This window comes from Siphateles boraxobius, unplaced genomic scaffold (genome assembly GCF_051911475.1).
Source record: "Siphateles boraxobius isolate OS27281-9 unplaced genomic scaffold, OSU_SipBor_1 12, whole genome shotgun sequence".
Lineage (NCBI taxonomy): Eukaryota > Metazoa > Chordata > Actinopteri > Cypriniformes > Leuciscidae > Siphateles > Siphateles boraxobius.
Window position 1 is genome coordinate 3,121,060 of NW_027508722.1, and position 27,885 is coordinate 3,148,944.

The 27,885-nt window shown below is 42.8% G+C and overlaps 7 non-coding genes across 7 annotated transcripts; all 7 read right to left on the reverse strand.

The window, feature by feature from the left end:
• Positions 1-13,309: 13,309 nt before the first annotated feature.
• On the reverse strand, positions 13,310-13,390 carry trnal-uag (transfer RNA leucine (anticodon UAG)). The gene has a single exon. It is a non-coding gene; the product is annotated as a tRNA-Leu (tRNA).
• A 220-nt stretch (positions 13,391-13,610) lies between these two features.
• trnal-aag (transfer RNA leucine (anticodon AAG)) lies at positions 13,611-13,692 on the reverse strand. The gene has a single exon. It is a non-coding gene; the product is annotated as a tRNA-Leu (tRNA).
• A 1,396-nt stretch (positions 13,693-15,088) lies between these two features.
• trnal-aag (transfer RNA leucine (anticodon AAG)) lies at positions 15,089-15,170 on the reverse strand. Its single transcript has one exon. It is a non-coding gene; the product is annotated as a tRNA-Leu (tRNA).
• Positions 15,171-18,510: 3,340 nt separating this feature from the next.
• Positions 18,511-18,592, reverse strand: trnai-uau (transfer RNA isoleucine (anticodon UAU)). Its single transcript has one exon. It is a non-coding gene; the product is annotated as a tRNA-Ile (tRNA).
• Positions 18,593-19,056: 464 nt separating this feature from the next.
• On the reverse strand, positions 19,057-19,138 carry trnal-aag (transfer RNA leucine (anticodon AAG)). Its single transcript has one exon. It is a non-coding gene; the product is annotated as a tRNA-Leu (tRNA).
• Positions 19,139-22,886: 3,748 nt separating this feature from the next.
• On the reverse strand, positions 22,887-22,968 carry trnal-uag (transfer RNA leucine (anticodon UAG)). The gene has a single exon. It is a non-coding gene; the product is annotated as a tRNA-Leu (tRNA).
• A 220-nt stretch (positions 22,969-23,188) lies between these two features.
• Positions 23,189-23,270, reverse strand: trnal-aag (transfer RNA leucine (anticodon AAG)). The gene has a single exon. It is a non-coding gene; the product is annotated as a tRNA-Leu (tRNA).
• Positions 23,271-27,885: the final 4,615 nt, after the last annotated feature.

Consider the following 27,885-nt stretch of genomic DNA (forward strand, 5'->3'; position numbering starts at 1 on the left):
TAAAACTCAAAGTCTGGCCACTACAACATCTCAACTTGGTATGCTCTCTATTTATCTTGGGCTCTAAGTGTTTAGTTAAGCACAGAGGGCATGTATGGTAACTGGTACGGACTGTCTGTGTGTGGGTAAGAGCTAATCTACCGCTTATTTTATGTTGTCTTTTGAGCTCAATGGAGGCTAACGTTATGGCACTAGCTGTCCCACCATTAACTTCTTTATGCGGGACAGCTTAATACCTCCTGAAGTGGAGTTCCTGCTTTGTAAATCCCCCTGGTGTGTGCTTTCTGGAGATTTTCAGAGGCCATGTCGAGCACTGACATAGGCATCTCTGATTTCAGTGAAACGGCTAACCAGACAGTCCATCTTTAAAGAGCTAGAGAGATGCAGAGACACAAGTCAAAGAAAGAGACATTGTTATAGTTATAGTTATATAGTCTCTTTTGTGCTTTTAATACATTCAATAATTTCTGTAAGAATGAAGGGGAGATTTCCACGAGATTGTCAGTAAAACATGCTAATCATAAAGTGGTATAGTTGATTGACATATTCTTACATGGGCTTGAATTAATTGTGACCTTTCAAAGATTTGTATGGGCTTTTTTGGTAAATCTCGAAAATATTACACTTTTCACTAGTGTATTTTTTGAAAACCTGCCTGTGTAGCATTTCTGCAAAATTGTTATTATGTTGTTTTTTTGCACAATTCGTGATGATTTCAAAGTGAAATATCCGGAAAGTGGTGCTAAAAGCACAATCAGTTTTATCCCAAAAAGATGAACATAAATTTAGCTATGCTTTATTACGTAAGTGGTTGAACAAATCATTCAGAAATTAAATGTCCGGTGAGTGGTGCTAAAGGGTTAATGCTCTATTGCATTTGAAAATAACCAGCTACACTGAAAAATGTTTTAAGGCAGGTGTGTTTGATATGGATTGGAGATGAACTATGCAGGACAGTCGATCGGCAGGAGCAGGATTGGGCATCCCTGTGTGCTATACATTATTAATATATTTAAATTCATTTTTGAAGTGTCATTATAATAATTGCAAGTTATTGTTGTCCCTGATTCAAGAGGGTGCATATTTTCCAGCTGATTTTGCGCCTTTTCAGAGAACACTTTAGGAGTCTGTCCCTCATTAAAACCTCTGCTGGCAGCTGTGGGATTCGAACCCACACCCCCGAAGAGACTGGAGCCTGAACGCCAGCTGCCAAAGGATAGTCCGTCAAAATGGACCGAGGAATGAGCCGAAATGAGCCGAAGGTGTACAAAGTAATGACATATCCTGAGGGGCGTGTCAGAGGTCAAAAAGTTCAGACGTCGAGTATCACAGTCACGGAGGTGAGGCAGCATCATTTTACGGAGGACTGCAAAACTTATTTTTCGGTAACTTTAACAGTATTTTCGGACAATGTCATTTTATATTTGTATATAATTGTATTTATTATAATTGTAAATATCGTGTGTGCTTTTTTTTAAAGAAATACTAATTATTGATAGTAGCTTTGTTCAAAACGATATAACCTAACCGTTAGCCCCCCAACAAAAAAATGTCTGGCAAAAAATCCCATAAAGCCATGTCAGATACTGACTGGATTGCAAGGCTAAAAAAGTTTGCCAGCACAGGAGTTTGGCCATCAAATGAGGGTAACAGGCCAGCTCCTCGACAGAAAAAGTGGCATGACGTGTATCAAAGGGTGAGTGTGCTTTTGTCACCTTTGCATGATGTAATAATTCTAATACTAATCATTTAATTCAATGTCATCATTATTTATAGATATGTATGTAGATAATGTTGCAGGTATTTGAGATTTATGTTTATTTATGTAAACAAAACATTTTTTTTTGCACTGGGAGATTCAGAGATTTTAGGCAGTGGGGGTGGGGATGTTGAGTGAACCGATGTTTTGAAGGTGTGACATGTTCCTCTCTTGTTCTTTTAAAGGAGGATACAAACTTTACTCACTCTTTATCTCTAATTTTACAGTTTGTATCTCCCCTTCAAAGAACATGAATACAAATAAATGGCACACTTCCTGGAAAATTACAATAAAATAATTTGCCATTCATCCTGATAAGTTAGAAATCCATGTATTCTATATTATATGTGTGATAATATTTACAGATTGAAAGATGTCCGATGCAGTCTCGCGGCCAGACAACCTTGCTCGGAGCGGTCCCAAAGTGCGTGTGTGGTTTTCACACTCAAAAGGTAACAATGTAAAGATGTAACTTGTATTTTTTTTTATTTTTTTTATAATTTACTGAACAAATTCTTCTCGTTCAACAATTATTGTAGCCTATGTATCTTTGTGGTTGTCTTAAGCAGGACACAACCTCTAGTGGACAAGCACCAAGGGTTGATGAACAACAGTCTGCCGCTACTGGACCAGAACAGGAGGTCATGGCGCAGAGTCAGCATCAGCTCCCACCCCAGCTTACTTTTCAAATAATACCAAGTTTGTCAAAGGTAATAATTTTTTTTTTAAATAATTGCAATTTTAATATACGTTTAGTATAAAGGTTTAAGTTCAGTGGAAATGGCTGGTATGTTTTTACATCTACCTGCCAGCTGTGACACCTTGAACAGGGGCGGCTGTAGTCTGCTTATTGGTCAGTTTCACTGTCTCAGGTGGGTTTTAGAGCAAGTTAAATGGTGAAAGAACAATGTAACCTATGTGATCTCACTTTCTTCTCTGGGCTCTGCTCTTGTATTCTCCTCTTCCTCTCTAATTGGGCTTTGCCATTATGGGTTAAAGGACACTCACGTCCTTCAAGGCATCTCTCTTGATCTTTTTCAACTGGCTATTGAAGCTACAACTTTCATTCTGTATTTCTCAGGTAACATTCCACTTATGCACAATAAATTATACACGTATTATTAATTAAGTTATCATGAATCTGCTTTGTAGCCATTTCAAGTGTAACCTTCATTACTGTTAATAAATGCTTTCTCTTACAAACTATGTGCAAACTAGTTTTGATTTTAAGTCATTTTTAAAAGTTACTTGTTGCATTACTATATACTCACATTCTAGCAATACCTTCCCAATGTGCCTTTTGCCAATGTGCTGTTACAATTCAATTAGTCTTTTGATTGAAATTGTTTTGCCCTTTTTTAGTTTACCAAGCCAAGATTTGGTGGGTCCCACATTTCTGCTGCAAAGCCAAATCTCAGTGTGGCGAGGAGACCATCTCAGGTTGTTGACCAACCCAGCGCAGCAGTGTCCAGTGCCCCTACACCAAGCACCACTGTCTCTGTAAGTACTGGCATAATCCATATTGGATTCTAAGACACATTCCACATCTTGGCACTTTTTAGAAACGTATTTTGTATGCAGGAAATCTTATCATAATGAATTAAGAGGAATACTATACAGTACTAAATAATGTTTGAATGAAATAGATTGTATATACACTACTGTTCAAAAGTTGGTGGGGCTTTTTTATAGTATTTACAAATGTTAACACGCACCATCCCACAATAGCAAAAACAATATTCCAAACCTTAGATACAGTATAAAAACCTCTGCTTCTGCAATGATATCAGTTCAAAAACAATATATATCAGCTGATAATAAACAAATAATTGAATAATTGACACACAGCTGATTTATGTTGGGTAAATTGGGCCAACCATAGCTGATTCCAGTCTGGCTTAGACTCAGTGGCAGGGGTTATTTTTTTCTATTACATTGACACTTATACAGTAAAAGAGGACATTGAGAGTGATGTTTTTTGGTCTGGACGAGGAAGAGTAAGAGCAAGGGGCCCAGGGAGAAGAGCAGGCCCAGTGAGAGATGCAGTGAGAGATGCAGTGTGAGATGTAGTGAGAGGTGCAGTGAGAGGTGCAGTGAGAGAGGTGCAGTGAGAGAGGTGCAGTGAGAGACGCAGTGAGAGATGCAGTGAGAGAGGTGCAGTGAGAGAGGTGCACTGAGAGATGCACTGAGAGATGCAGTGAGAGAGGTGCAGTGAGAGATGCAGTGAGAGATTGGTGAGAGATGCAGTGAGAGAGGTGCAGTGAGAGATGCAGTGAGAGATTGGTGAGAGATGCAGTGAGAGATGCAATGAGAGAGGTGCAGTGAGAGGTGCAGTGAGAGATGCAGTGAGAGATGCAGTGAGAGGTGCAGTGAGAGATGTGCAGTGAGAGGTGCAGTGAGAGATGCAGTGAGAGAGGTGCAGTGAGAGATGCAGTGAGAGATGCAGTGAGAGATTGGTGAGAGATGCAGTGAGAGATGTAGTTAGAGATGCACTGAGAGATGCAGTGAGGGGTGCTGTGAGAGATGCAGTGAGAGATGTGCAGTGAGAGTTGCAGTGAGAGATGCACTGAGAGATGCAGTGAGAGGTGCAGTGAGAGATGCAGTGAGAGATGCAGTGAGAGAGGTGCAGTGAGAGATACAGTGAGAGATGCAGTGAGAGATTGGTGAGAGATGCAGTGAGAGATGCAGTTAGAGATGCACTGAGAGATGCAGTGAGGGGTGCTGTGAGAGATGCAGTGAGAGATGTGCAGTGAGAGATGCAGTGAGAGATGCACTGAGAGATGCAGTGAGAGGTGCAGTGAGAGATGCAGTGAGAGGTGCAGTGAGAGATGCAGTGAGAGATGCACTGAGAGATGCAGTGAGAGATGCACTGAGAGATGCAGTGAGAGGTGCAGTGAGAGATGCAGTGAGAGATGCAGTGAGAGGTGCAGTGAGAGGTGCAGTGAGAGATGCAGTGAGAGATGCAGTGAGAGGTGCAGTGAGAGATGCAGTGAGAGGTGCAGTGAGAGGTGCAGTGAGAGATGCAGTGAGAGATGCAGTGAGAGATGTGCAGTGAGAGGTGCAGTGAGAGGTGCAGTGAGAGAGATGCAGTGAGAGGTGCAGTGAGAGATGTGCAGTGAGAGATGCAGTGAGAGTGGTGCAGTGAGAGGTGCAGTGACAGGAACAGGGCCAAGGAGAGGGCAAGGTAGAGGTGTAAGAATGCGTGGTGGTGGCAAGAACAACAAGGGCTGCAAGAACAGTAGTCAGTGATGAAATTCGTGCCACAGTCATTGACCATGTAATCAACCATGGTCTTTCACTAAGAGAGGCTGGTAAACAGTAAAGGGAAAAAAACTGATTAGCTTTTACAGGAATGCTTTTGAATGTGAACATTACTGTACATGTGGACATACAGTTCCTAACCAAGAAATTTAGTGTAAAAACGGTGGATTGCATGTTTTGCATGCAAATACCTGTAAAACTGAAACACAAAAGTCTATAAAGTTTTTGTAATGTCAACAATAGCCAGTATTTTGAAACCAAGTAAGGTTTCCAGTGTTTTGGTAAAGTTAGTGTGTGCAGAGAAAGATGTGTTCTATTTTGAAATGAAGAGTTACACCAAAATGTGTTTTTGAGAAGAAAATTATCCATTTGGCCAGTTGTGTTTTGTAGGTGTGAGTCTGTGTTAAGAGTTTAGAAAAAGTATCTGAAGTATGGGTAAGCGCTTGTTAGCGATTGAAAAAAACTGTAAATACATTTGAAAACAGATTCAAATAAGGGGCGATCCTAAATTGTAATATTTTTTCCCACTGTTACTGTTTTTGACTGTATTTTAATCATATTTCAAAAACAAAAAGAATCTTACTGAACATAGACCTTTAAACAGTATCGTATGCCTATCTAGGATTAGTTAAAATTATTGGACAACATATATCATATTATATGCAACATATATCATATTTCATTGCATGTTGTCTCGGTAAGAAATTTCAAATTTTATTGGTCTAAAATAATTGAAATTGCCCCAGCCACGGCCTACTGCATCTGTGACATCTAGGATAATACCAAGTTTGTCAATGGTAACAACATTTTTATTAATACATGTATTATTAATTCAGTCATCATGCATCTACTTTCAAGTATAACCTTAATTACTGTTAATAAACACTTTATCTTACAAGCTATGTGCAAACTAGTTTTGAATCAATGTCATTTTTTTCAAAAGGTACCTGTTGAATTACAATAATACTCACATTCTACCAATGCCTTCCCACTCATTTTTCTATTCTAACTGTGCTTACTTCAATCTATAGTAATCTAAAGTAGCAGAGGGTGGTAATACATGAAATAAATTAACGAAACATGTACAGCAAGAAAGCAGTTCATTTAGTTATATGACATATTGAAACAACAGATATTTTCTCATTTAACAAAAATGTAATTTTATTTTTTGCCACTGTGCTGTTACAGCTTATTTTGTCATTTAGTTGAAATGGTTTTGCCCTATTTTAGTTTACCAACCCAAGATTTGGTGGGTCCCACATTTCTGCCGCAAAGCCAAATCTCAGTGTGGCTAGGAGACCATCTCAGGTTGATGACCAACCGAGCGCAGCATTGTCCAGTGCCCCTACACCAAGCACCACTGTCTCTGTAAGTACTGGCTTAATCAACATTGCATTCCATGAATACACATTCCACTCCTGTCCACTTTCCTGTGCACACATATCTTGTATTCCAGGAAATCTTACCATAATGAAGTAGTAACAGTACTATATACTCTTTGAATTAAATATATTTTATATACAGTACTGTTCAAAAGTTGGTGTGGTCAGTAAATTGAGACTTTTTTCAGCAATGACACATTAATGAATACATTAAAATAAGCAGCAATATTATTTCCCAGTATAACTGTTTTTTGACTGTATTTTAATCTTCTTTCAAAAACATAAAATAAACTTACTGACCCCAGACTTTTGAACAGCATTGTATAATTCCATTCAGGATGAGTTATAATTATTGGACAGGTATGTTTGACTGTTTCTCTTGTTATATATACAAAATCTATTATATTTCACTGCATGATTTTACAGACACAAGATCCTGGAGTTCCAGCCTCTGTCCCCAGAACCACTGCAGATGGGACCAGTCTTGCGGTATTGTCTCGGTAAGCAATTTCAAATTCTATTGGTCTAAAATAATTGATTTTGCATATTAACTGTCACAACTCACTAGAGTTGCACAAAATAGCGCTAGCAGCTGACACAATTCTGAAAACATTTGGAAAAAATGTACCAATTATATTCTATTACCTTAAGTACGTATTTGACATCCAATATTTTCTATTTTATGTGAGGGTAGTCTTGGATAGATAAAGCGCTAATTAAATAAATGACCTGCTAGACTATATGTTTTTTTCTTTTTCCTTCACAGACTGCACCTTCACAGACTGCTCCTTCCGGGGCGTCATTGCAAGTTCCATCTGCAGTTCGACTGCATCGCTTGTGGTCGGAGACCTTGCCGCCAGAGGATCACAGGTGGATTGCCAGCAGGCTTTTTAAAATGGGGCCCAAGGGAAAACCAGAGCTTCGAGACAACCTACAGCTCTGGTATTACCCACCACAGCCAGCACTTATTTACAACCAGGCTCCATCTCCAGACAGATTTTTTTGTCATGCTCTGTTGCTGTGGATGCCGTACAAGCTGTGGAAGATCAAGGCTCTCTGTCCCAATTCTGCCTGCGGGCAGCATCAGCTGACAGGAGGCGGTCTGCACAAAAGGGCACGGCAGGTTCTGGACATCGATAGGATGTACAACATGGTCACAGAAACCCTCATCTGTACCAAGTGTAAAGCCTCGCATGTGTCCTGGAGTCAGACTGTCCTGCAACAGCTGGATCTGGGCCATCGCTCTGAATTTCGGGTCATCCTCACGCGGAAGTAAGTACACTTTAATTCCACATCCAGTTGATAGCTCATCATCACATATGTTTGCAAATACTTTACAAATCAAAGATGTAAAATATATGAATGTGTGGATTTTGCTTTTCCTAAGGTATGCCTGTGATATGAGAGTCATTCGGCTCCTGCGTGAGCGTGGCCTAGGCAACAGTCCCACGCGGGTCATCAAACAGCTGCGTGAGAACCACAGCGAGGAGTGGCTCCAGCGTATGGCCCAGTACACCACCCAATGCGGGGACTTCCTCAAACGACCCGGGGTGTTGCAAATACAATTCCAGGAACCCCCAGAGCCTACAGTGGTGCCAAGCTGCAAGTGGCTGCTCACCGTGTATAGCCAAGATACCTGACAAGGCTGGATGAAATCCATGCAAGGATAACATCCACGTATGGTTCAGTCTTGAAGATGGATTCCACTAAAAAGGTTAGCAGGGGATTTTTGTTAATTTATGGTGTTTACTGTTATATCATTATCAGAGCATGAGTATTATATTCTACATGGTATGATGTTTCATTACATTGCATGCTTCCTGTCATCTACTGCAGATCACTAAGACGCTGGCTGGGACGGCAAGGGGAACGGTACTGTGGCTTACCTCTGTTGGCAATGAGTTTGGTCAGGTGCTCATGAGTGTGCTGACAGCACAGGAAGGAGCAGGACTGGACATGATGGTCGATGGTCTGGTGAAAAGGTACCAGCAGACTAGTGTGGATCCACCTGCTGTTTTGTACGTGGACTGTGGCTGCTGCACTGATGTGGGTGAGACCAAGCTGAAAACCAGATTCAGAGGTTGGCCTGATCTCATGATTCGCTTCTACATCTGGCATTATATGCACAGGATTGCCATGGGGTGTACAACTGATGCCCATCAGCTGTATCCTATCTTCATGTCACGGCTGTCAGCGTGCATTTTTGAGTGGGATGCGGCTGATGTTTCTATGCTTCGCAAAGCAAAGAGAGAGCTGTTGATATCCCAGGGTTGGCCTGCGCTGACAGATGAAGATGTCAACAAGTATCTTACCAGGGATGAGCTGGCACTCCATTGCCGGAGGAGGACCTGCAGAGAGGAGACTACCATCCTTCTCCTTGAGCGGCTGCTTACAGAGCTCCTGAGCAGCAAGGGTAAACACTCCCTAGGTGTTCCTCTGCTGGACCGAGAAAGGATGGAGCACATCTGGAATGTCCAGAAGAAGCATGTGAAATGCATTCAAGACCCCCCTGGTGTTGTGCTCTATACAGAGACAGGGAGCCTAAACAAGGGAGGCGTGCTTCTGAAGACCTACAGATGTGCCAGAGGCTCCACTTCTCTCGAGTCCTTTCATTTATACCTGAACCGTTTCATCCCATGTATTGTCTTTGTCACACACACTGTGCATGTGTAAAGAAAGAGCATTAAGTGTTTTTGTGTGTTTCTTTAACACCCCCTAAACACTGTTGTGTCTATTTAAAGGGACCAGTGCAAACAGTCTAAATTTTCAGATTTATCTGCTGAAGGGTCTACACCGGTGGAACCAGGACCGGGAGGCTGCTTCCCTGTCATCGGAGCCATTAGCTACACAGGAGAACTTGTTCACTGTTTAAACGGCAATTATGAAAAGCTGTTTGGCATGAAAGTGGTCCCCACGTTTTGTGCCCCTGCATGTTACACCGGTGAGAATTATTTTATATATTTTTTATTTTATCAACTTGCAATTTCTGTGTAACCTCCGTCTAAATGTCAGATTTAACCCTATAGAGTCGATTGTATCATAATTGATGTGCAAGTTTCTAAAGGCCTCTAAATGATCAACATGATCAAAACTTTTCAGGTAACATGCCCTCTGTTGCCTGATTGATTATAGTCTTTTAGTATAATTTTAAAAGTGTCCACCTTCAGCTTGTGCTTCACGTTTCTTTTCACTGTGAAACCTTTTACTGATTTTTATAAAGTAATTGTAAGAATAACTTTTATATTGTTAGTAATATGTAATGACTAGTTGCTAGACTGAAACAGCTTGGGTTCACTTGATTAGAAAATCATGTTACATGTAAATATCAAAATGATCATCAGACTTTTCTCTCAATCATCATTGTATTGCATTTCATTTCATGTTTTGCTCCCATAATTAAACGTGTTGGGCCTCTGAATAAAACTGTTGTGGGTTTTTTCTCCTTGACGATGAGCTCTACATTCTCACACTATATGAGCTACTACAAAAGCCTAATGTATCATATATGATACACAACATTCTATTTAATTTCTGTTTGTTTATTGTTTTTATTTCAGGTGAGCTCATTGGAGTGCAGTATCTGTTCCAGCAGACTGGTTAGGCACTGCAGGACATGAATCCAGACTCTGAGCAGACGGCAGAGCTCAATAAGGATCTCAGTGTGGAGGAGCAAGATGAAGATGAGGGCTTCTGTGACATCAGCGAGGATCGCACAATAGCAGATCCGGAGGCTGTTCTGTCACCACCCTCTTCCACACTGACACTGGGTTCTTCCACCCTGGTCACCAGCAGTACCACACCTGTACTGGGCTCCACATCCCCTTCTCTGGTCCCCTAAATACTACTCCTTTGTATGTCTTTCAAATTAACTAGAATAATTATGATGAATTAACATCCAGTGCTTTAAATCCAGACTTTCCACATATTTTACATTTAAAAGTACAGCCTAAATTCATTTGTAAGCTGCAAATACACATCAAGTCAAGTCATCTTTATTTATTTGGTGCTTTGTAAAGAACATGTTGAGAAAATGTCAAGAATGGCGCTCTCTGCTTTGTACTATACAGTGCTTACGGTGATAAACAGGAAAATAACACAATCAGTTATGGAATTATGCATTAGACAGATGTGATGCAATAATTGTATTGCATGTTTGTGTTTTTTAATAGGCTGTTGACTATCAAAATGTCCCGGGTTATCAACATGTGGATCAGCTGGCAGAATATCTGTTGGATCTCCGGGCCCACACAGCCCTCAGCCTTACCAACCAGGAAGCCAACACCATAATTGCTCTTTGGCAGAACCTGGATGACAAGGACAAGGAACGGGTGGTGTATGACAGTCGATGCCGAAAGAGACTGCTGAGTGGACGCTTCAAGGTCCCGAAGAAGCCCACTCACCCTGGTGTAGAGAGCACCACCAGATGTGTGCTGGGTGCAAGCAGCGCACCTGCTCAGTGGCCTGACTGTTGCCATCTGGTGGAGACCATCTTCATCAGACTTTGTACTATCCACCCAAGCCCTTAAAGAAAAGGCAAGGGAGCTCTGTTAAGATGGTCTCTGATCCTGCAAGACTATCGCAGGATAAGGCAGCTTGTACTGGGCAACAGCTTGGTGATGGGAGGAACATCCATGCAGCTGGTGGAGGTTAACCAGAACACCCTGATTCAGTGGTACAACAAAAGACAGAAAAAGCAAGAGCTGTCTGTGCTGCTTCAGGGCATTCAGTTGCCTCAGCCCCTCCCTGAAGCTCATGAGCCTCTCCAGGTAGCCAAAAGTCTACGGACTGAGCAAGAACAACCAGGGGAGCAGCACCAGTACAAGCTACCAGAGAGCACAGCTGGTCAGGCAAAGCAGAGGCAGACTTCTGTTGGGCGACCCCCTCTCAGACCCAAGGCACCAGCGCAGAGTCAGACATTGCTGACACCATCAGCACCTGGAGCATCAATGCAGATGGTACCAAATATACTTATACCATCAGCACCAGGTTTCCAGGGTGTGCCAATGTTTCAGGGTGTGCCAATGTTCCAGGGTGTGCCAATGTTTCAGGGAGTGCACATGATCCAGGGCATCCCAATGGTCCAGGGGATGCAAATGGTACACCCACTGTTACAGCCAACAGCTGTACAGGGCACCCGCTTACCCGCTTCACCAGCTGCCAATCCAGACGCCATGCCCAAGAGACCCTACAGGAGAACCGTAGAGGCCAACACTTGCAAAAAATGTGGGCAATTTAAAACAAGTGCAACAGTACAGGGGCAGGGTGTACTGCCCACAGACTGAGACTGTTTGCAAAAGAGGTGTGGTTAGAGGAAATGCGGGGAACCATTTCCAAATGATGTATATATTTTCCTGTATAGCATCATGTATATAGTGTGAACAGTTGTTTAAATAGTTAATACTTGTGTTGAATATTATTAAATTTTTTTAATAACATTATTTAACATTTTAACATTTTATTTCTTGTTTTTGAAAACCTATTTAACTTTTCATTTTATTTATTTATTTTTAAAACATGTTACCAGTATTTAAAATTTTAATATTCATTACTGTTCTGTTGACATGATTTCTAGTGATTTCTTTTTGACTTTGACTTTCATATAACACTAGTTCATCAGAACACTGCAACAATATAACTTTTGTATAAAAAATGTATACATTTTGTTATTCTTGTGTTTGACATTTCCAGCATATTAGTTACTATTTAATAGGTTGCATCTTTGTTCATTACAAATAACAGATTTGCAAGTGTCTTGTTTGAATGTAACCTAAAAACATACTTAATCAGATCAGTAATAATACAACAACTACTAAATAATAACACTGTTCCATTGGCAATTATATATTTTTATGAAAGAATATCAAAGAAACACAACAAACAAATTATATACGTATATTTTATTAACACTGGAACAGTATGCATTCAAAAATAATTTGCTTATTTACTTTTACTTTCATATAACACAATATTTCATATAAATGCATTTTCACACACGAAAAAAACGGAAAATGTATCATAAGACCTATGCTAATGAAGGCATCTCTTTGGACATCAAATTTCAGCCTTTCTTTACTTCGTTTTTTCTTTCTCTTCTTCCCCTTCTTTTTTTTCCTCCCTCCTTTTCTTCCCTTCTTCTCCACCTTTGTTGGACTATTGTTCCCCAGCATTAATCCAACACCTTAGACCGCTCGGCCACGCTACCTTGTGAGAATACCGCCGTGGACCATTTTCACCAATTTTTTCTTTTTTCTTTTTTCTTCTCACGTCTCCATATTTAAATCAGTTGAAATTCTTTGTGCCTTGAAGGAGCTCCTCGACAGGTGGAAAGGCCTACCAAGTAGAGGGGGGACGCAGTTATACTCCTGTAGGCCCCCCTCCCTGCAGATTGCAATTCCATCTCTAATCAAACACACCTGAATTACCTAATCAAAGCCTTTGGGCCATACTCCAAAATGGCAGCCAGATGTGTCGCAGTTAAACTCAAAATCAAGAGGTAGCTGCCAGTTCACCAAAAACTCTCAATGAGTCAAATTTGCAAACTCCATTATTATAGAGCAGGGTTGCCCAATCCTGCTCCTGCCTATCGACTGTCCTGCACAGTTCATCTCCAACCCTAATCAAACACACCTGAAGCAACCAATTAAGGTCCTAAAGATCACTTGAAATCATAGGCAGGTGTGTTTGATTAGGGTTGGAGATGAACTGTGCAGGACAGTCGATCGGCAGGAGCAGGATTGGGCACCCCTGTGTGCTATACATTATTTTTATATTCAAATTCATTTTTGAACTGTCATTATAATAATTGCAAGTTATGTTGTCCCTGATTCAAGAGGGTGCATATTTCCCAGCTGATTTTGCGCCTTTTCAGAGCACACTTTAGGAGTCTGTCCCTCATTAAAACCTCTGCTGGCAGCGGTGGGATTCGAACCCACGCCCCCAAGAGACTGGAGCCTAAATCCAGCGCATTAGACCCCTTGGCCACGCTACCCCAGCTTGGCTCTTTTCGTGGGCTATTTTCTGGCAATTAAACTTCAGAGATAGAGAAATCGTTGGGTGCAGACCTTCATCGTCAGGCTCTGAAGCCCGCCGAGTTCGGCCAAGAAAAACAAGAGCGGCTGAGTTTGGATGAGACTGGAAGCAAGCAGTGTCACTTCTCCAGTTGTTTCGCTTAGGCACAGCAGCCACAAGTGCCTTCTAAAATGCAGACTTGGCAGTGGTGGGATTTGAACCCACACCCCCGAAGGGACTGGAGCCTTAATCCAGCGCCTTAGACCGCTCGGCCCCACTACCTTGTGAGTGTACCTCCGTGGGCCATTTGCTAATCAAACAGAACCGAAATACCTAATCATAGCCTTTGGGCCATACTCCAAAATGGCAGCCAGATGTGTCGCAGTTAAACTCAAAATCAAGAGGTAGCTGACAGTTCACCAAAAACTCTCAATGAGTCAAATTTGCAAACTCCATTATTATAGAGCAGGGTTGCCCAATCCTGCTCCTGCCGATCGACTGTCCTGCACAGTTCATCTCCAACCCTATCAAACACACCTGAAGCAACCAATTAAGGTCCTAAGGATCACTTGAAATCATAGGCAGGTGTGTTTGATTAGGGTTGGAGATGAACTGTGCAGGACAGTCGATCGGCAGGAGCAGGATTGGGCACCCCTGTGTGCTATACATTATTTTTTTATTTAAATTCATTTTTGAACTGTCATTATAATAATTGCAAGTTATGTTGTCCCTGATTCAAGAGGGTGCATATTTCCCAGCTGATTTTGCGCCTTTTCAGAGCACACCTTAGGAGTCTGTCCCTCATTAAAACCTCTGCTGGCAGTGTGGGATTCGAACCCACGCCCCCAAAGAAACTGGAGCCTAAATCCAGCGCCTTAGACCCCTCTGCCACGCTAACCCAGCTTGGCTCCTTTCGTGGGCTATTTTCTGGCCATTAAACTTCAGAAATAGAGAAATCGTTGGGTGCGGACCTTCATCGTCAGGCTCTGAAGCCCGCCGAGTTCGGCCAAGGAAAGCAAAAGCGGCTGAGTTTGGATGAGACTATTGCTGCGTTTCAGTCCACTTTTAGACACGCACTTGCAAACTTCCCTAAGCACTTCCCCTCGGGGAAATCCCTGCTGCCATTTTGAAGTGCGTTCCACTTCGTGAAGTGGACGAGGAAAATTTATATGGACAGACACTCGTTCCCTCGATCTTGACCCAGGGAGCGAGTCTACTTCATATGTACACTTCAGGCAGTTCCATATACCACAATGCAACACGATTGTGACGTCACCGCCGATCTCGTCTAATCACCACCACCACAAACAACTCTATTATATATTAATTCGATTTTTTTAATGTAAAACAACCCAAACACACCTATATACATTTGGATGCTGCATTAAACAAATTCTTAAAGGGAAAAAAATTGTAAATAATAAATCAACTCCATAGCTGATTCCAAGTGATCAAGGGCTTAGGACGTTCCAGTTCAGCCCATTGCAGTTTCCGCCAGAAGTGGACACTCGTGCAACGTAAGCAATGACGCACATCCGAGTGAACGAGACGGAGGGTAGTTAGCGAGTGAAGGGCTTGACAATTTTGGACTGGAACGCAGCCTGGGTGCAAGCAGTGTCACTTCTCCAGTTGTTTCGCTTAGGCACAGTGCCCACAAGTGCCTTCTAAAATGCAGACTTGGCAGCGGTGGGATTTGAACCCACGCCCCCGAAGAGACTGGAGCCTTAATCCAGCGCCTTAGACCGCTCGGCCACGCTACCTTATGAGAATACCACCGTGGGCCATTTTCGCCAATTTTATCTTTTAGTGTCTCACATCTCCATAGTTAAATCAGTTGAAATTCTTCGTGCCTTGAAGGAGCTCCTCGACAGGTGGAAAGGCCTACTAAGTAGAGGGGGGACGCAGTTACACTCCTGGAGGCCCCCCTCACTGCAGATTGCAATTCCATCTCTAATCAAACACAACAGAATTACCTAATCATAGCCTTTGGGCCATACTCCAAAATGGCAGCCTTAGACAGCTCGGCCACACTACCTTGTACGAATTCCTCCGTGGACCATTTTCGCCAATTATTTCTTTTAGTGTCTCACTTGTCTGCACAGTTCATCATCAACCCTAATCAAACACACCTGAAGCAACCAATTAAGGTCCTGAGGATCACTTGAAATCATAGGCAGGTGTGTTTGATTAGGGTTGGAGATGAACTGCGCAGGACAGTCGATCTGCAGGAGCAGGATTGGGCATCCCTGTGTGCTATACATTATTATTATATTTAAATTCATTTTTGAACTGTCATTATAATAATTGCAAGTTATTGTTGTCCCTGATTCAAGAGGGTGCATATTTTCCAGCTGATTTTGCGCCTTTTCAGAGCACACTTTAGGAGTCTGTCCCTCATTAAAACCTCTGCTGGCAGCGGTGGGATTCGAACCCACGCCCCTGAAGAAGCTCGGCTCCTTTCGTGGGCCATTTTCTGGCCATTAAACTTCAGAAATAGAGGCTCAGTTAAAATTGTTCATGCCTTGAAGGAGCTCCTCGACAGATGGATAGGCCTACTAAGTAGAGGGGGGACGCATTTACACTCCTGGAGGCCCCCCTCCCTGTAGATTGCAATTCCATCTCTAATCAAACACAACAGAATTACCTAATCATAGCCTTTGGGCCATACTCCAAAATGGCAGCCAGATGTGTCGCAGTTAAATTCAAAATCAAGAGGTAGCTGTCAGTTCACCAAAAACTCATAATGAGTCAAATTTGCAAACTCCATTATTATAGAGCAGGGTTGCCCAATCCTGCTCCTGCCGAACGACTGTCCTGCACAGTTCGTCTCTAACCCTATCAAACACACCTGAAGCAACCAATTAAGGTCCTAAGGATCACTTGAAATCATAGGGCAGGTGGGTTTGATTAGGGTTGGAGATGAACGTGCAGGGCAGTCGATCGGCAGGACAGTCTAATCAAACACAGCTGAAGCAACCAATTAAGGTCCTAAGGATCACTTGAAATAATAGGCAGGTGTGTTTGATTAGGGTTGGAGATGAACTGTGCAGGACAGTCCATCGGCAGGAGCAGGATTGGGCATCCCTGTGTGCTATTCATTATTATTATATTTAAATTCATTTTTGAAGTGTCATTATAATAATTGCAAGTTATTGTTGTCCCTGATTCAAGAGGGTGCATATTTTCCAGCTGATTTTGCACCTTTTCAGAGCACACTTTAGGAGTCTGTCCCTCATTAAAACCTCTGCTGGCAGCGGTGGGATTCGAACCCACGCCCCTGAAGAAGCTCGGCTCCTTTCGTGGGCCATTTTCTGGCCATTAAACTTCAGAAATAGAGGCTCAGTTGAAATTGTTCATGACTTGAAGGAGCTCCTCGACAGATGGAAAGACCTACTAAGTAGAGGGGGGACGCATTTACACTCCTGGAGGCCCCCCTCCCTGTAGATTGCAATTCCATCTCTAATCAATCACAACAGAATTACCTAATCATAGCCTTTGGGCCATACTCCAAAATGGCAGCCAGATGTGTCGCAGTTAAACTCAAAATCAAGAGGTAGCTGTCAGTTCACCAAAAACTCTCAATGAGTCAAATTTGCAAACTCCATTATTATAGAGCAGGGTTGCCCAATCCTGCTCCTGCCGATCGCCTGTCCTGCACAGTTCATCTCCAACTCTATCAATCACACCTGAAGCAACCAGTTAAGGTCCTAAGGATCACTTGAAATCATAGGCAGGTGTGTTTGATTAGGGTTGGAGATGAACTGTGCAGGACAGTCTAATCAAACACAGCTGAAGCAACCAATTAAGGTCCTAAGGATCACTTGAAATCATCGGCAGGTGTTAATGTTGTCCCTGATTCAAGAGGGTGCATATTTCACAGCTGATTTTGCGCCTTTTCAGAGCACACTTTAGGAGTCTGTCCCTCATTAAAACCTCTGCTGGCAGCGGTGGGATTCGAACCGACGCCCCCAAAGAGACCCCTAAATGCAGCGCCTTAGACCCCTCGGCCACGCTACCCCAGCTTGGCTCCTTTCGTGGGCTATTTTCTGGCCATTAAACTTCAGAAATAGAGAATTCGTTGGGTGCGGACCTTCATAGTCAGGCTCTGAAGCCCGCCGAGTTCGGCCAAGGAAAGCAAAAGCGGCTGAGTTTGGATGAGACTATTGCTGCGTTTCAGTCCACTTTTAGACACGCACTTGCAAACTTCCCTAAGCACTTCCCCTCGGGGGAATCCCTGCCGCCATTTTGAAGTGTGTTCCACTTCGTGAAGTGGACGAGGGAAGTTTATATGGACAGACACTTGTTCCCTCGATTTTGACCGAGGGAGCGAGTCTACTTCATATGTACACTTCAGGCAGTTCCATTTACCACAATGCAACACGATTGTGACGTCACCACCGATCTCGTCTAATCACCACCACCACAAACAACTCTATTATATATTAATTAGATTTTTTTAATGTAAAACAACCCAAACAAACCTATATACATTTGGATGCTGCATTAAACAAATTCTTAAAGGGAAAAAAATTGTAAATAATAAATCAACTCCATAGCTGATTCCAAGTGATCAAGGGCTTAGGACGTTCCAGTTCAGCCCATTGCAGTTTCCGCCAGAAGTGGACACTCGTGCAACGTAAGCAATGACGCACATCCGAGTGAACGAGACGGAGGGAAGTTAGCGAGTGAAGGGCTTGACAATTTTGGACTGGAACGCAGCCTGGGAGCCACTCCATTAATGGGAGCAAACTCCATTATTATAGAGCAGGGTTGCCCAATCCTGCTCCTGCCGATCGACTGTCCTGCACAGTTCATCTCCAACCCTATCAAACACACCTGAAGCAACCAATTAAGGTCCTAAAGATCACTTGAAATCATAGGCAGGTGTGTTTGATTAGGGTTGGAGATGAACTGTGCAGGAGCAGGATTGGGCACCCCTGTGTGCTATACATTATTTTTATATTAAAATTCATTTTTGAACTGTCATTATAATAATTGCAAGTTATGCTGTCCCTGATTCAAGAGGGTGCATATTTCCCAGCTGATTTTGCACCTTTTCAGAGCACACTTTAGGAGTCTGTCCCTCATTAAAACCTCTGCTGGCAGCAGTGGGATTCGAACCCACGCCCCCGAAGAGACTGGAGCATAAATCCAGCGCCTTAGACCCCTCAGCCACGCTACCCCAGCTTGGCTCCTTTCGTGGGCCATTTTCTCGCCATTAAACTTCAGAAATAGAGAAATCGTTGGGTGCGGACCTTCATCGTCAGGCTCTGAAGCCCGCCGAGTTCGGCCAAGGAAAGCAAAAGCGGCTGAGTTTGGATGAGTCTATTGCTGCGTTTCAGTCCACTTTTAGACACGCACTTGCAAACTTCCCTAAGCACTTCCCCTCGGGGAAATCCCTGCTGCCATTTTGAAGTGCGTTCCACTTCGTGAACGTCCAGTTCAGCCCATTGCAGTTTCCGCCAGAAGTGGACACTCGTGCAACGTAAGCAATGACGCACATCCGAGTGAACGAGACGGAGGGGAGTTAGCGAGTGAAGGGCTTGACAATTTTGGACTGGAACGCAGCCTGGGTGCAAGCAGTGTCACTTCTCCAGTTGTTTCGCTTAGGCACAGTGCCCACAAGTGCCTTCTAAAATGCAGACTTGGCAGCGGTGAGATTTGAACCCACGCCCCCGAAGAGACTGGAGCCTTAATCCAGCGCCTTAGACCGCTCGGCCACGCTACCTTATACGAATACATCTGTGGGCCATTTTCGCCAATTTTTTATTTTAGTGTCTCACTTCTCCATAGTTAAATCAGTTGAAATTCTTCGTGCCTTGAAGGAGCTCCTCAACAGGTGGAAAGGCCTACTAAGTAGAGGGGGGACGCAGTTACAGATTGCAGATTGCAATTCCATCTCTAATCAAACACAACAGAATTACCTAATCATAGCCTTTGGGCCATACTCCAAAATGGCAGCCTTAGACCGCTCGGCCACACTACCTTGTACGAATTCCTCCGTGGGCCATTTTCGCCAATTATTTCTTTTAGTGTCTCACTTGTCTGCACAGTTCATCATCAACCCTAATCAAACACACCTGAAGCAACCAATTAAGGTCCTAAGGATCACTTGAAATCATAGGCAGGTGTGTTTGATTAGGGTTGGAGATGAACTGTGCAGGACAGTCTATCGGCAGGAGCAGGATTGGGCATCCCTGTGTGCTGTACATTATTATTATATTTAAATTCATTTTTGAAGTGTCATTATAATAATTGCAAGTTATTGTTGTCCCTGATTCAAGAGGGTTCATATTTTCCAGCTGATTTTGCGTCTTTTCAGAGCACACTTTAGGAGTCTGTCCCTCATTAAAACCTCTGCTGGCAGCATTGGGATTCGAATCCGCGCCTAGACTGGAGCCTAAATCCAGTGCCATGGACACCTTGGCCACGCTACCCCAGCGTGGATCCTTTCGTGGGCCATTTTCTGGCCATTAAACTTCAGAAATAGAGAAATCGTTGGGTGCAGGCCTTCATCATCAGGCTCTCCAGTTGTTTCGCTTAGGCACAGCAGCCACAAGTGCCTTCTATTATGCAGGCTTGGCAGTGGTGGGATTTGAACCCACACCCCCGAAGTGGCTGGAGCCTTAATCCAGCACCTTGGACCGCTCGGCCACGCTACCTTGTGCAAATACCTCCGTGCGCCATTCGCTACTCAAACACAACAGAAATACCTAATCATAGCCTTTGGGCCATACTCCAAAATGGCAGCCAGATGTGTCGCAGTTAAACTCAAAATCAAGAGGTAGCCGTCAGTTCACCAAAAACTCTCAATGAGTCAAATTTGCAAACTCCATTATTATAGAGCAGGGTTGCCCAATCCTGCTCCTGCCGATCGACTGTCCTGCACAGTTCATCTCCAGCCCTATCAAACACACCTGAAGCAACCAATTAAGGTCCACGACAGGACAGTCTAATCAAACACAGCTGAAGCAACTGTAGCGACAATGACTTGTTTTGGGGAAATTATTAGCTTAAATGGGGAATAATATTCATCAGATCATGAATATTCATTGTCTACATACATTAAATTATCCCAAATAGGGAATAGACTAAACCTCACCGTATATGAACAATTAACACGATTGTTCGTATTAATTATTAATATAGGTCGGTAAATTCATATAAATTATGCGAATAAATTTTGATATGATTCAAGTTCAGTTATCACACAACCTGTCCGTCCAGCGGACGTGGAGGAGAAGACTTCCTTTATCACAATTTACTAGCCGGTACCCAACGAAAACACACTTTCCTGTGGCCACAAGGAAGGATATTTTCGTGTCAGGCACTTTTGATACTTCAATAGTTAAACCAAATAGAGCTTGGAGCTTATATCGACATTTTCAGGGACTTCAAGTATGGAACCATGAGACAGATTCTATTCAAAGGATTATGGAATTTAATAAAACAAGACTAAGGATTACATAAACTACTTAAAATCACGCAGGAGTAAATATGCATAGCAAAACAAACAATTACAACGAAACAGAAAATGATGGCAATACGAAATATTGGAGAGAGAAAGTTAGAGGGTGAGAGAGAGAGAGAGAGAGAGAGAGAGAGAGAGAGAGAGAAATCTTCTCAGCACAGAACAGTTCAAACAGTTACTTCAAAATGAGACCCAAAGGCTTTTTAGGAAGTTCTAGACAACCTTAAAACAGCATTCTATTTTAGATTATACTTGCATTGATATGGCCCCTTTTGTGCAGCTGGTTTGAAAGGAAACGTAGGCTGAATGTCCGAAGTTTCGTTCGGACGGAGGTAGATGTTGCGATCTCTTCAGCTCGTACGACGGATGCTTAATCTTAAATTCGTTTCGTTCGTGAGTGCACTGAACGAAGGAAAACTATCAACTGAGGTAGATAACGGAAAGAAAACTTAGATTAAAACGAAATTTAGAAAGCAAACGAAGAGCTCCGGTTGGAGTTCTTGTTGAAGAAGGGAACCTCTCTCTGGCGTAGGACTGCTAGCACAGAGGAGACATGGCGCTCCTGGTTTTGAAGGCGCTCGAGACACGCCTTTCGTACGCGTCTGATCCAATCGTTTGGGAGGAGGCGTGTCGGCAAACCTCGTGGTTCGCGAAGTACACGCCTTCTGGGTCATGTGCATAGAGACCACAAATTTAGTAATAATACACTTCTAAACTAGGATTTAATAAAGTATGCCTCATACTGCATTTTGGGTTAGTGATTCGATTTTATTTGATTTCTCTGATTCCAATCATTCCACTCGCGGCATTCCTAGGGCTAGTAAAATGCAGATACGTGATTTTTCGTGATTAAACGAATGTCAGACTGCTCACATATCATAAAAGCTTACAGTTATATCAATTAAGTCACAAGGGAATCCTGAAAACAACCAGAAAACATTTGTACATTTGAAACGTTACGTTTAACTACACGTGGTTCACAATGATTGTCTCTTTGTGTGTGTGTGTGTGTGTGTGTGTGTGTATTCAGAGTTCGTCGCGTGGTCAGTCACGCGTTGGACTCCTGATCGTCTTCAGTTCCGTGTATGTGTGTGCGTCCTTCGGATTTGATGAGTTTTAAGTCTGGATAACAATGACCAGTGTGGTTCGATTACACAAGGTTGTCTGTGTTGGTGAGGTGTCGTGCAGAGGGGACACCACGGGATCTCCGGCCAGAGAGGCGCCCCTGGTAAGACAGAGGATCCTGTGATTACTTATCAGAGAGAAACGCCGCGGGGCACTTCTGGCGTCGGTAATTTAATTAAGTCCCAGCACCATTTGCTTCGTGTGTGAATTGGTAACTTAAAAAGTCCCATGACATCTGTTTTTGTCACAATCTGAAGAGTGGAGGAGTGTTTACTTAATTAGAATCTAGTTGATTAAAACCACATGATTGCGCTGATCATCTGATTATGGCTACACAACCAATTAAGGTCTTAAGGATCACTTGAAATCATAGGCAGGTGTGTTTGATTAGGGTTGGAGATGAACTGTGCAGGACAGTCCATCGGCAGGAGCAGGATTGGGCACCCACGCCCCCTAAGAGACTGGAGCCTTAATCCAGCGCCTTAGACCACTCGGCCACACTACCTTGTACGAATTCCTCCGTGGGCCATTTTCGCCAATTATTTCTTTTAGTGTCTCACTTGTCTGCACAGTTCATCATCAACCCTAATCAAACACACCTGAAGCAACCAATTAAGGTCCTAAGGATCACTTGAAATCATAGGCAGGTGTGTTTGATTAGGGTTGGAGATTAACTGTGCAGGACAGTCGATCGGCAGGAGCAGGATTGGGCATCCCTGTGTGCTATACATTATTATTATATTTAAATTCATTTTTGAAGTGTCATTATAATAATTGCAAGTTATTGTTGTCACTGATTCAAGAGGGTGCATATTTCCCAGCTGATTTTGCGCCTTTTCAGAGCACACTTTAGGAGTCTGTCCCTCATTAAAACCTCTGCTGGCAGCGGTGGGATTCGAACCAACGCCCCCAAAGAGACTGGAGCCTAAATCCTGCGCCTTAGACCCCTCGGCCACGCTACCCCAGCTTGGCTCCTTTCGTGGGCTATTTTCTGGCCATTAAACTTCAGAAATAGAGAAATCGTTGGGTGCGGACATTCATCGTCAGGCTCTGAAGCCCGCCGAGTTCGGCCAAGGAAAGCAAAAGCGGCTGAGTTTGGATGAGACTGAGAGCAAGCAGTGTCACTTCTCCAGTCATTTTGCTTAGGCACAGCAGCCACAAGTGCCTTCTAAAATGCAGACTTGGCAGCGGTGGGATTTGAACCCACACTCCCGAAGAGACTGGAGCCTTAATCCAGCGCCTTAGACCGCTCGGCCACGCTACCTTGTTATAATACCTCTGTGGGCCATTTTCGCCAATTTTTTTCTTTTAGTGTCTCACTTCTCCATAGTTAAATCAGTTGCAATTTTTTGTGCCTTGAAGGAGCTCCTCGACAGGCAGAAAGGCCTACTAAGTAGAGGGGAGACGCAGTTATACTCCTGGAGGCCCCCCTCCCTGCAGATTGCAATTCCATCTCTAATCAAACACAACTGAATTACCTAATCAAAGCCTTTGGGCCATACTCCAAAATGGCAGTTAAACTCAAAATCAAAGAGGGAGCTGTCAGTTCACCAAAAACTCTCAATGAGTCAAATTTGCAAACTCCATTATTATAGAGCAGGGTTGCCCAATCCTGCTCCTGCCGATCGACTTTCCTGCACAGTTCATCTCCAACCCTAATCAAACACACCTGAAGCAACCAATTAAGGTCCTAAGGATCACTTGAAATCATAGGCAGGTGTGTTTGATTAGGGTTGGAGATGAACTGTGCAGGACAGTCGATCGGCAGGAGCAGGATTGGGCACCCCTGTGTGCTATACATTATTTTTATATTTAAATTCATTTTTGAAGTGTCATTATAATAATTGCAAGTTATTGTTGTCACTGATTCAAGAGGGTGCATATTTCCCAGCTGATTTTGCGCCTTTTCAGAGCACACTTTAGGAGTCTGTCCCTCATTAAAACCTCTGCTGGCAGCGGTGGGATTCGAACCAACGCCCCCAAAGAGACTGGAGCCTAAAGGGTGCACCTTTTCAGAGCACACTTTAGGAAAGCAAAAGCGGCTGAGTTTGGCTCCTTTGTGGGCCATTTTCTGGCCATTAAACTTCAGAAATAGAGAAATCGTTGGGTGCGGACCTTCAGACAATTGCGCGTGCGGTTTGTGTTTGGAGCTCCGTTGAATTGATCCTTAAATCCTTGATTTTCTTCTTTACCCCTCATTTATAAACAAGCACTTTCTATTTTATAGCATATGAACTTATCTTCGATACTTTTCCTTATAAAAAACAATCGGATTGCTTTGATTTCGCTACTTAGATCCAACTTTTCGAATCTTCGCTACTAGCCTTTAGCCCGCTAGCATCGCACGCGTGGCCTCTCGGCTATTGATCGTCTCATTTACACCCGTTTCACTGAAAGGATACGGGTTATATCCAGGATTTCAGTCCTGTCAAATTAGTAGTGATATTGGTAGTATCACTACTAATTTACTGTTCATCTGTTATAATGGCAAATATATCGAATGTGTGTCTAACGTTACCTCTGAGTGCAGGTGAGGACACATTCGAGCTGCATTCGGTGCAGTTGGAGCTGGAGTCCGTGGAGAAGCAGATCCGTGGTCTGCTAGAGAGGCAAGCCGAGCTGCGAGACCGGAGATCAGCGCTTGAAACATCACGCGCCGATGCTCACAAGTCAGTGGTTAGTAACTTTGTGACTCCAACCTCGTCTACTCTGTGTGCTTCTCTGCATAGTACGCAAGCACCCAGAACGCGATCATCTCTGGCTTCATTCACTCCGGCACCGACACAACACCATGGGCCCTGGGTGATTCCTCAGCGGAAGACACGAGCCAGGACCAGACCAAGAACCTCTCCGCCTCTCCCGGTCTTCGAGATCTTCACCCGGAACCGCTTCTCCCCTCTTCGCGAGTCGGTACGGGACGACGCCGTGATCATCAGCAGTTCCATCGTCCGTCATGTCCGTGCTACCTCAGGTAAAGGTAAGGTGCGCAATCACTGCTTTCCTAGTGCTCGTGTTCTAGATGTCGCTGCACATGTTCCCAAGATCCTGAACGGTGACGAGCGCGTCGGAGCTGTTGTGCTGCACGCGGGAGTGAACGACATCAGGCTGCGGCAGACGGAGGTTCTGAAGAAGGACTACAGGAGCCTGATCGAGACGGTACGCAGCACGTCGCCTGAAGCAACGATCATCGTGTCTGGACCGCTTCCCACGTACCGACAAGGACAGGAAAGGCTCAGTAGATTATTTGCACTAAATGAATGGTTAATGTCATTGTGTAATGAAAAGAAACTACTCTTTGTAAATAATTGAAATCTGTTCTGGGAGCGACCTAGGCTCTACCGTGCTGATGGCCTACACCCCAACAGAATCGGAGCGGCTGTTCTGTCGGACAACATCTCCAAGACGTTACACACTATATGACTAGTAAGTCAAAGTCCAAATCACAGTCTTTGCTGTCCCAACTTAATTGATATAAGTAGTGTAGAACATTATATAGAAACTGTGTCTATTCCTCGTTTAGTGAGGCCAAACAATAAATCAACTGTAGGATCTAGGAAAAATCTTATTGTAATTAAACCAGAAAATCTCAATATCAGTGAACAAAAACAATTTCTAAAGCTAGGTCTTCTAAACATTAGATCGCTCACACCTAAGGCGGTTATTGTAAATGAAATGGTCACAGATAATAGTTTCGATGTATTTTGCCTTACTGAAACCTGGCTTAAACCAAATGATTATTTCGGTCTAAATGAGTCCACTCCACCGGGATGCTGTTATAAGCATGAGCCCCGTCTGATCGACGTGGCGGCGGTGTTGCAACAATCTATAGAGATATTCTAAATGTTACTCAGAAAACAGGTCACAGGTTTAATTCATTTGAAGTACTTGTTCTAAATGTTACGCTCTTAGATGTAAGAAAAATATCCCTATTATCTCTAGCCTTGGCTACTGTATATAGACCTCCAGGGCCCTGTGCTGATTTCCTAAAAGAGTTTGCAGACTTTCTCTCAGATCTATTGGTCAATGTCAATAAAGCAATAATTGTTGGAGATTTTAACATACACGTAGGTAACACAAATGATGTGTTAGGGGCTGCATTTACAGATTTATTAAACTCCTTTGGGGTCATGCAAAACGTCAGTGGTCCCACTCATCGTCTAAATCATACACTAGATTTAATTATATCATATGGAACCAATCCAACCGATATAGATATTGTACCGCAAAGTGATGATGTCACTGATCATTACATGATAACTTGCATAATACGTACTTCTGAAATTTGTCATGTTGCGCCACGTTATCAACCAGGCAGAACAATCCTTCCAACCACTATAGATAGATTCTCAAATAGCTTACCTGATCTATCTCAGCTGCTCAGTGAACCCAAACAAACAGATGAACTAGAGGAAATTACTAGCAGGTTGAGCACCATTTTCTCTAGTAAACTAGAAATTGTTGCACCAATTAGATTAAAAAAGGTTAGAGAGAAAACTAAAGCACCATGGCACAACAGTGCTACGCATGTTATCAAGAGAGAAACTCGTAACTTAGAGCGTAAATGGAAACGAACTAATTTAGAGGTCTTTAGAATCGCGTGGAAAGACAGTATGTCACGTTATAAAAAGGTTCTAAAAGCAGCCAAGGCTGAGCATCTCCGCAAACTAATAGAAAATAACCAAAATAATCCAAGGTTTTTATTCAACACCATAGCTAGACTAACAAATAAACAAACATCACCAGAGCAAAATATTCCGTTACAGTATAGTAGTAATGATTTTATGAATTTCTTCAATGAGAAAATAGAAAGCATCAGAAACACAATTGTAAATGTACAATCTTTTATGGTGTCTTATGATTCAGCCTCAATTATCACCCCTCAAGAACAACTACACCGCTTTACAACTATAGGACAGGAAGAGCTAAATAAACTTATCATTGCATCTAAACCAACAACATGTTTATTAGATTCAATACCCACTAAACTACTGAAAGAAGTGTTACCTGTAGTGGAAGAGCCTCTTCTCAATATTATTAACTCATCTTTATTGTTTGGTCATGTTCCAAGAATATTCAAACTGGCAGTAATAAAACCTCTCATTAAGAAACCGCAATTAGATCCAAATATCCTAGCAAATTACAGACCCATTTCAAATCTTCCATTTATGTCTAAAATTCTAGAAAAAGTTGTGTCCGCTAAATTGTGCTCTTTCTTGCAAGAAAATGATATGTATGGAAAATTTCAGTCAGGATTCAGACCGCATCATAGCACAGAAACTGCGCTAGTTTAAATTAACAAATGATTTACTTTTAGCTTCGGACCAAGGCTGTATCTCAATACTAGTTCCACTCGATCTTAGCACTGCGTTCGACACTATAGATTATAAAATACTCTTGGATCGACTGCAAAACTACACTGGTGTTCAGGGACAGGCATTAAGCTGGTTTAGATCGTACTTATCAGACCGTTATCATTCTGTCTGTTTAAATGGGGAAAAATCGAAAATAACGTCAGTAGACTATGGAGTGCCGTAAGGATCGGTGTTAGGCCCTCTGCTATTCTCAATATATATGCTGCCACTTGGTAATATTATAAGAAAACATGGAATTAATTGCCACTGTTATGCTGATGACACTAAATTATATATTTCATCACGACCAGATGAAAACACTAACTCATCTAAATTGACAGAGTGTCTCAAAGATATTAAATGCTGGATGACATGTAATTTCCTGCTATTAAATTCAGATAAAACGGAGGTATTACTCATTGGTCCAAAAAACTACCCACAAAACCTTGTACAATACAACTTTAATTTAGAAGAATGTCCTGTTACTTTATCCACTACAGTAAAAGACCTGGGTGTTATACTAGACCG